Source organism: Coregonus lavaretus (assembly GCF_964263955.1).
Source record: "Coregonus lavaretus genome assembly, contig: HAP1_SCAFFOLD_1883, whole genome shotgun sequence".
Lineage (NCBI taxonomy): Eukaryota > Metazoa > Chordata > Actinopteri > Salmoniformes > Salmonidae > Coregonus > Coregonus lavaretus.
Genome location: NW_028158858.1, coordinates 22,501 through 32,075, shown reverse-complemented (window position 1 = coordinate 32,075; position 9,575 = coordinate 22,501). Strand labels below are relative to the sequence as shown.

General features: G+C 46.2%; 1 protein-coding gene across 1 annotated transcript in view; it reads left to right on the top strand.

The window, feature by feature from the left end:
* Positions 1-2,635: 2,635 nt before the first annotated feature.
* The window catches only part of LOC311123530 (serine/threonine-protein phosphatase 2A regulatory subunit B'' subunit alpha-like), a gene marked incomplete at its 3' end in the record, with an annotated part of 28,479 nt that continues 21,539 nt past the window's right edge, over positions 2,636-9,575 (top strand). Inside the window, exon 1 of the mRNA XM_084197778.1 lies at positions 2,636-2,895. The remainder of the gene's footprint in view (positions 2,896-9,575) is intronic.

Genomic DNA, 9,575 nt, shown 5'->3' with positions numbered 1-9,575 from the left:
ATCGAACCCACTACCCTGGCGTTACAAGTGCCATGCTCTACCAATTGAGCTACAGAGGACCCCTGCAGTTAAGCGCCCCACAAACCGAAGCCAACAGATAGGCTGTTAAACCTAGTTTCACACCCTCTCTCTCCCTCTCTCCCTCTCTCTCTCTCCCCCCCCCTCTCTCTCTCCCTCTCTTTCTCTCTTTCTCACACTCATTCCCCTCTCTCTCCTCCCTTCTGTTGTCATGGTGACACTGATGAGAGGCAGCTGTTGTTGGGGATAACAGGGTAATACAGGAAGCAGAGAACCCCTCAGTTCAATTAAACTCAACTTCATTGGTATGAATGTTCAGGTACAGCAATGTTACCTAAGTCAGTCAATAATGATAAGCAGTGTACTAATGTAACAAACTAAATCACAAATTAACTAACAAACTAATTAATTAACTGACCAAAACACAGAGAGGACTGACATAAAGGGGAAAGAGAGTAAACAGTGGAGAGATAGAGATAGAGATAGATAGAGATAGATAGATAGATAGATAGATAGATAGATAGATAGATAGATAGATAGATAGATAGATAGATAGATAGATAGATAGATAGATAGATAGATAGATAGATAGATAGATAGATAGATAGATAGATAGATAGATAGATAGATAGATAGATAGATAGATAGATAGATAGATAGATAGATAGATAGATAGATAGATAGATAGATAGATAGATGGGTGGGTGGGGGGGTTAGGTAGATAGGTGGGTGGGTGGGTGGCTTGGTAGGTAGGTAGGTAGGTAGGTAGGTAGGTAGGTAGGTAGGTAGGTAGGTAGGTAGGTAGGTAGGTAGGTAGGTAGGTAGGTAGGTAGGTAGGTAGGTAGGTAGGTAGGTAGGTAGGTAGGTAGGTAGGTAGGTAGGTAGGTAGGTAGGTAGATACATACAGAGAGAGAGAGAGAGAGAGAGAGAGAGAGAGAGATAGAGAGAGAGAGAGATAGATAGATAGATAGATAGATAGATAGATAGATAGATAGATAGATAGATAGATAGATAGATAGATAGATAGATAGATAGATAGATAGATAGATAGATAGATAGATAGATAGATAGATAGATAGATAGATAGAGAGAGAAAAAGGATGGAGAGAGAGATGTTTATCTCTGTCCGAAACTGTTCAAAATGACCAAGGGTCTGCCTGTAGGGAGGATACATACACACCCTCCTTGAGCTGTGTGTGTGTGTGTGACCTGGTCGTCCTTGCCCATCTGCATGTTTGTGTGAGTGACGCTGTATTTCTGGCATCTGTTGCTTTCAGCAGGAGCTTAGACACACACACACACACACACACACACACACACACACACACACACACACACACAGGGGTCGTGGGCAAAGGGAGAGGACAGGAAGGCAGTGAATGTACTGTATAATGCTGACAGATCAGTCAGTTAAACCGTACAGTGTGTGTTTGTGTTTGAAGACGACCAGGGACACTTGTTGTGCAGAGCGTTCCTGGTATGAGACCAGGTCAAGACAGGGATGGGATGGGGGACCTACTCTCTTATTTTTATTTGATTTGATTTTACCTTTATTTAACTAGGCAAGTCAGTTAAGAACAAATTCTTATTTACAATGACGACCTACACGGGCCAAACCCGGACGACGCTGGGCCAATTGTACGTAGTTATTACCGTGGGGAGCTAACACAAGTCATCAGGTGTCAGGCAAGGTTTTCACGCAACCATAGTTCACTGAACCACCTCTGTTACTGTGTTGACATCTCTTCTAGTGTTCGGAAGTCTGACTGGCTCCCTTAATTGAGCCTCAATGTTTATTTTTACTGTAGTGTGGGAAGACCACGTTACTGCCCATACACACACACACACACACACACACACACACACACACACGGACATACACACACCCTGTGTGTCATTGATGCGCCTTGTGACCACTGATTTGGTTATAGGAGCCACATTCCAGTAGGGATTTGGAGAAGGATCCAAGGTGTGTGTGTGTGTATTAGAGGTGTGCGTGTGTATCAGAAATGTGTGTGTGTGTGTGTTTGAGATATAGTTGTTGGCTTATATATGAATATAACTTTGAGGTACCTGGTTTCTATAGTAACAGAGATGTATACCTGGCTGGTTCCCATAGCAACAGACATTGTGAGCCTGTCAGGTGTTAAAGGGGTTAATTTCAGGTAGATTATAAAATTCAAATATATGTTTGAGATGATAATGAGATTTAAACAGAAAGAGGATGATGCTGTATGATAGCTAATTTATAGCCCCACCGCCATACACACACACGCATGCACGCGCACACACCCACACACGCACACACACGGTTCAATAATACAATAACACAACACAAAGCACATCATACACAAAAAAACTAATGTAGCCTGGCCTACTTCGACAAGAATATAGCCTGCCCTAATCTCTGAGCTCTGACTCAGTGTGACTCATTGACAGGTCAATATATATATTAAATGGGTTAATATGTGTATGCGTGCGTGTCACTCCATACAAATTCCCGCCCCAGTTTGCTCACGGGCATGCTGCTCGTTCTCTCCAGGAGCTGTCACTTGTCTCTCTCTCTCCCCCTCTCTCTCACACTGACACACAATACCACACACACACACACACACACACACCGAACAGCTCGAGCCCCAGTGGAGACGCTGCTGACGCTCAGCTCGCTCCACCGACAACACCAAATCACGTTCTGTTCTTCTCTGGCGGAACGGACCGACAACACCAAATCACGGTCTGTTCTTCTCTGGCGGAAGCGGAGAGCGAAAGGCTTTTAGGATTCTACCTATCGCGGGCGATATGTGGAGCTGAACGACCGGTCGTGACGGAGGACACGAGGGGAAATAAAAAAAAAGAGCGAAAGGGATAAAAGAAAAGGTAGGCTACGCGTGCGTTATATCTTATTTGCAGTATTTTCGGTACGAGCCGAGTTTTACTGATCGCAGTGTGTGAGAACCGCGGGAGGCAGTTAAAATGTGTGTGTTTTGCAAGTTTTTGTTGATAGTTGAGTCGAGTCGCAGTGTTGGTTGTAGGCTAGGCTACTTCCATTGGCTATAATGCCGCTTGAGTTGGTGTGTGGGTGTGAGAGTGTGCTCTGATAGTGCTGGATCATTGGTTTGGGTTGGGATGGGCGGGGGGATAACCTCTACTAAACTAAGACGTTTTGAAACGGATTTCTACCTGAACTTGACCAATAATGACACACATGTTAGTTTCTATTCTAATCTGCATGACAGTAGACTATATATCGTGCCCTACTGAACGTAGCAAAGTGCCCATTTGATGCACTGAATATACAGGCAAAAACGGAATATCTTAGTTGTTGCTTATATTTTGCCATGTTAGACTATTTTGTAACACTGTTGGTAGGGCACCGAGCTACCTACATAAGGATTCCTAAACACGTTGATAACCATACATAAGCACTGCATAATCATTTAATAGAGAGTTGGTTGACATTGACACTGCTTATGAATGTGTTATGGGTTATAAATGTGTTAGGAAGTCCTTTTGTAGGTAGCCTTCAAATAATGTGCGACAGACAGAGAATATCCCTCCCATCTTTCCCTAGAGGTCCTTTCTCAACACAGACCTGGAGGTTTTCATCCTTCACTCATAATCAGGGATTCAGACCTGGGACACCAGGTGAGTGGACTCCAAGTGTCCGCCCTGAGATTGGAAGGTTGGGGGTTCAATCCCCTGTTGAGTTATACCAAAGACTCTCAAAATGGGACCCAATGCCTCTTTGCTTGGCAGTCAGCATGAACCAAGGAGATGGATTGGGGCGTAAACTAGTCTCGCGTGGCCAGGCTTCCAAAATCCTGTCTAGTTAGAAGCCTGTTTCTGAGGCTTAGGGGTAACCAAGATCAAGCTGCTTTCCTACAGAATAGGAGATAGGCTCCTGCTGTACTGGCTCAGACAAGGCTACTTACTGAGACTGAATGTAGCAGATAGAAATGTCATGAATAGATCTGACATGATGCCTTATGTAATGGAGGTGCTTCTCTGTCACCCTGTGATACATCCTGTTAGTTCCTGGGGGGAGGAGTCAGTCACAGGGTCTCCCCTCTGGAATTCTCCCAGAATAGACCTGGAACACACACACACACACACACATGCACACGCATACACTCCCATAATGCTAATTTTGTGCTATCTAGATTTTGCTGTATAGTTCTGTGAGTGGACGTGGCTTTGGGGTGTGTGTGTGTTTGAAAGTGTGTGTGTGTGTGTGAATCAGAGATCTGGTAAAGCCGTAACTCGACCCTGGCTGGATAGACCGACGCTTGGACTGCCACAGAGACCACTCTGGCAGGGCTGTGGTGTGTGCGTGTGCGACTCAAACAAACACACACACACACACAGTCAGCCAGACCACAGAGGCAGGGGAGGAGACTGGGGATGTATTGCTGTGGGGGAATGACTATTCAGATAATCACTACTGGGATTCTGAAATAAAGATACTGTTATATACCAGTACTATAAGAGTTATGATGTGATATAACATTCAGACAACATTGCCCACCCTTATCCCACTGTGGCCTTGTGGTGTATTAGAGAGTGTGTTCTGTTGGTGAGAGTGTGTGTGTGTTTTGGAAAAGTGCTTGTTAGGGTCCAGATTTCTCACAGTTCTTTATAGAGGTGCGTCTTTTCACAGACAGTTGTTGCTCTGGGCAGTGTGTGTGTCTGTGTGTGTGTGTCTGGGTGTGTGCGTTGTGTGTGTGTGTTGTGTGTTGTGTGTCTGTGTGTGTGTGTCTGTGTGTGTGTGTGTTTGAGTTGGAGCGTGTCCATTTCAGCCGTAGGTGACGGAGGATAGCGAGACTGTTTCCATATTGCTGAGACACAAACACACACACTCATGCGTGATTCATCTATTGAGCAGGTCTAAAGATGTGTTAGTGTGTGTGAGATGTAATTGGTGAGAGAACAAGGACATTTGGACACACACCCTTCAGTTCAAGTCAGGGCAGCTCTAATGAGTTAAGTCCTTCTGTGTGTGTGTGTGTGTGAGAGAGAGAGAGACTCCCTGTGATAAGAGTTCTCCTGTCTGGACTTTCCCCTGCAGTCAACCTGTCCTACACCCCTGAACACACTCACATACACACTGGCCTACGCCCCTGAACACACTCACATACACACTGGCCTACGCCCCTGAACACACTCACATACACACTGGCCTACGCCCCTGAACACACTCACATACACACTGGCCTACACCCCTGAACACACTCACATACACACTGGCCTACACCCCTGAACACACTCACATACACACTGGCCTACACCCCTGAACACACTCACATACACACTGGCCTACGCCCCTGAACACACTCACATACACACTGGCCTACGCCCCTGAACACACTCACATACACACTTGCCTACACCCCTGAACACACTCACATACACACTTACCTACGCCCCTGAACACTGGTGTATGTACCTTGAGATTGGTTACAATGACGACACAACAAGTGGAAAGGCTGTGAGAAAGAGAGAGAAAGAGAGAGAAAGGGAGCGAGAGAGAGGGAGAGAGAGAGAGAGAGGGAGAGAGAGAGAGAGAGAGGGAGAAAGGGAGCGAGAGAGAGGGAGAGAGAGCAATAGATTGATTCCCATCTCATTGACTGGCCTCATTGTCGCTTTGACAGCACTGGGATCTGTTGCCTCTGGAATGTGCGTGTGTGCGTGTGTGCGTGTGTGTGTGTAATGAGTTAATAGCTGTCCTCAGTGGCCAATTTCCTCCTATACACTGGCTCTCTTTGTCCGTCTGTCCGGTACACACACACACACTGGCGTGCACACACACATGCACACACTCACATGAACGCACTGCCACACTATCCTGGATCAGGCATTCATCCAGCAGTGGCAGAAGATGACAGAGAGAGAGAGAGAGAGAATACAACCCATATTTATGTTGATTTATTTTCCCTTTTGTACTTTAACTATTTGCACATCGTTACAACACTGTATATAGACATAATATAACATTAGAAATGTCTCTATTCCTTTGGAACTTGTGTGAGTGTAATTTTTACTGTTCATTTTATATTGTTTATTTCACTTTTGTTTATTGTCTATTTCACTTGCTTTGGCAATGTAAACATATGTTTCCCATGCCAATAAAACCCCTTGAATTGAATTGAATTGAGAGAGAGAGAGAGAGAGAGAGAGAGAGAGAGAGAGAGAGAGAGAGAGAGAGAGCCGAAGGATGAAGTGAAATACAGAAAGTGAGAGAGAAGAACTACTCCATTGTATAGTGTAGTGTGTGTAGTGTAGTGTTAGTGTAGTGTAGTGTGTGTAGTGTGTGTTAGTGTGTAGTGTAGTGTGTGTGTGTTAGTGTAGTGTAGTGTGTCAGTGTGTAGTGTAGTGTATGTGTGTTAGCGTAGTGTGTGTGTGTTAGTGTAGTGTAGTGTGTCAGTGTGTAGTGTAGTGTATGTGTGTTAGCGTAGTGTGTGTGTGTTAGTGTAGTGTAGTGTGTGTGTGTTAGTGTAGTGTAGTGTGTGTGTGTTAGTGTAGTGTAGTGTGTGTGTTAGTGGCTCAGTGACAGCATGAATGGGAGAGGAATTCAGGAGGAGTATTTTAGACCGAAGCTAAAAATGTTTTATTGTTATTTTTCCCTCTGGCCTCAAATCAGTAAATTGTCTTTCCGGAGAGCGCTTTGAGAAGTGCTGCTGCTGTGTAAATAAAGACTATCTGGAAACTATCCTCTACAATCGATTGAACACCGGCCTTAGGGTCAATGCTGATGTCGGGATTTATTGCTAAGCTTTCGGTAAATGGGGGCCATTTGTGTGGATGGGGCCTCGTCACTCTATAGGACATTTCTTTGTTCTCTGTAGTAACCGAGAGAGATGGGAAAAGGGATTCTGAGCTTTTGTGAGTGTGTGTTGACATTTTAGTGGTGAGAATGAGTTCTTTACCAGACTGACTGACAGGCCGTGTGTTGGTGTGTGTGTGTGTTGGTGTGTGTGTTGGTGTGTGTGTTGGTGTGTGTGTTGGTGTGTGTGTGTGTTGACATTTTAGTGGTGAATGTGGGTGGACCATGCGTATCTGAAACAGATGAAATAGTTATGAAGATAAGAGGAAGAGAGAGGGAGAGAGAAAGAAAGAAAGTTGGAGAGAGATAGAGAGCAAGAAGTCTGTTTGTGTGTTTGTGTAGTTAGTGAGTGTCACAGTTGAACACAATGACCGGTGCTAGCAGAGCTAAGTACTTTAACATATGATAACAGATGGAGGGAGGGAGGGAAGAGGAGGGAGGGAGGCCCTCCTCAGGGAGAATATGACCACCCCTCTCCCCCCTTTCTTTCTCCATTCTCTTTCCCTCTTTCTCTTTCGTCCAGTATCCACCCTCTCCACCTCCATCCATCTCTCCCCCATGGCTGACTTTTAGAACTCTTTCTCAACTCTCAGTCTTCTCTAGACAGTTCCAGGACTAAACTTTGTCACCCTCCCTCCATCCCCCACTCCTTTCTGCGTCTTTCTCTTTTTCTCCCTCGCCCTCCCTCTCCCTCGCCCTCCCTCCCTCTCCCTCCCTCTCCCTCCCCCGCCCTCCCTCTCCCTCCCTCTCCCTCGCTCTCCCTCCCTCTCCCTCCCTCGCCCTCCCTCTCCCTCCCTTTCCCTCGCTCTCCCTCGCTCTCCCTCCCTCCCTCCCTCCCTCCCTCCCTCCCTCCCTCCCTCCCTCCCTCCCTCCCTCCCTCCCTCTCCCTCTCTCCCTCCCTCCCTCTCCCTCCCTCTCCCCCCTCTCCCTCTCTCCCTCCCTCCCTCTCCCTCCCTCTCCCTCCCTCCCTCTCCCTCCCTCTCCCTCCCTCCCTCTCCCTCCCTCCCTCTCCCTCCCTCTCCCTCCCTCCCTCTCCCTCCAGTGGGAAAGTATGTAGCGAGCATCAGAGAGAAAGTGGAAAAGAGAGAGATGATAGAAGGAGAGTGGTTGTAAATCGAATGAGTCCCAGGGGTGTGTGTGTGTGTGTGTGTGTGTGTGTGTGTGTGTGTGTGTGTGTGTGTGTGTGTGTGTGTGTGTGTGTGTGCACTAAAGCAAGGACAACACACACACACACACAGTGGTGTTCAGACTGGCTGGCGAGATAGAGGCTCCAGAGCTGTGGGCCCGAGACCAGACAGCCCACCTCCATGCTATTTCCTGCCAACGCTACACGCAACAGACCCTGCTATGTCCAACCTCAACCGTGTGTGTGTGCCCGGGGATAAACAGGGTAGTCTGGTATCAGTTCCATTCTTTCACCAGTGACGTGATTCTCCAGCTATGCGTCTGATCTCATTCCCGTCAAAGATCTGTGTGTGTTTTCAACAATCAAAGACATACCTGCACCTGTAGCCAGTAACTCTAGTATGAGACGTGTCCAGATCTTTATATTGAAGAGATGACATGTAACTGGAGAATGCAGACTTGAACTGTAATCACAGTTAAATCAACAGGGGATACAGTTCACATTATTATACTGTTGAACGAGAGAACAGAGCAGCCATTCAAGCCTGTTGAAACGTGTACTTACTGTAAGTGTGTGTTTAGGGTGTGTAGGTGTGTATTTGTGATGTGTGTTTAGGGGTCAGAGGTTGGCTGGAGTGTTTATGTGATACGGTCCTTTATGATAGACTGTAGAAAGGGTTATCTTAAACGGAGTGGCTGCAGATCCGACTTTTCCCAGACTTTTCTTCCTGACACCTAAAGGTCCGAGAGGTCCTGCACATGTGAGGGATTCTCTACGTAGATTATTTACATAGCTGCTGACCACCCTTCTGACGTTTCCCCCTCCTCCCCGCGGCCATGATCGCACATCTTTGTCTGGTGTAGTCTACAAACTTCGAAGATGTTGTACAATGGACATGATCGACATGTTGTACAACAAACGTCTTTGTCTGTTGTAACAGTAGGCTATTGGAAACACAAGCACAACACAACTAGGCAGTCTAAAGGCTTCCGCATGCTTCCCAGCTGAAACGGTTTGGAAGAGTTTGTGCTTATATTATGACAACGTTTTGGACTTTGGTAAGAGTTTTTTCAGCTGTTCGGGCACGCAAAACATTTTTCTCGAGGCAAGCCGAAGTCGGTAGCCGAAGTCTATGCACCTTCGTCGGTGATTGGTCAGCAGTAGGGATTCTGCAGTGAAGTCTTTGTTGTCGTTCAACGAGAGACGGCTCATTTTCATGCACATGTTTTCATTGAGAAATACTGCACCAAACGTCTTAGATGTAAAATTGTGCGACTAAGTACTCCTTGGCAAAAACGGCAAAATTAATGACAGATTTCTTGAGTTATCTTAGATGAATTCGGACTATTTTGAGGCATCTCTAAATGGCATCTCAAAATGGACAAACAGTACTATTACCATTTTTCAAGCGAAGGCTAGGTGAGCACGAGTTTGGCTAGACGCCAGCCGAACTGAAGCATGCTGACGCCTTAAATTGTGATTTCATGTTCTTTTTTCATAAGGGAGTAGACCTAGATGCAGCTACTTAGGCAGCATATCAAACACAAGCAGGCCAAACAGTGGTGCTCAGGCAGGTGTAGGCCAGCTTGTGTGGGTGTGTCATGTCCTTGT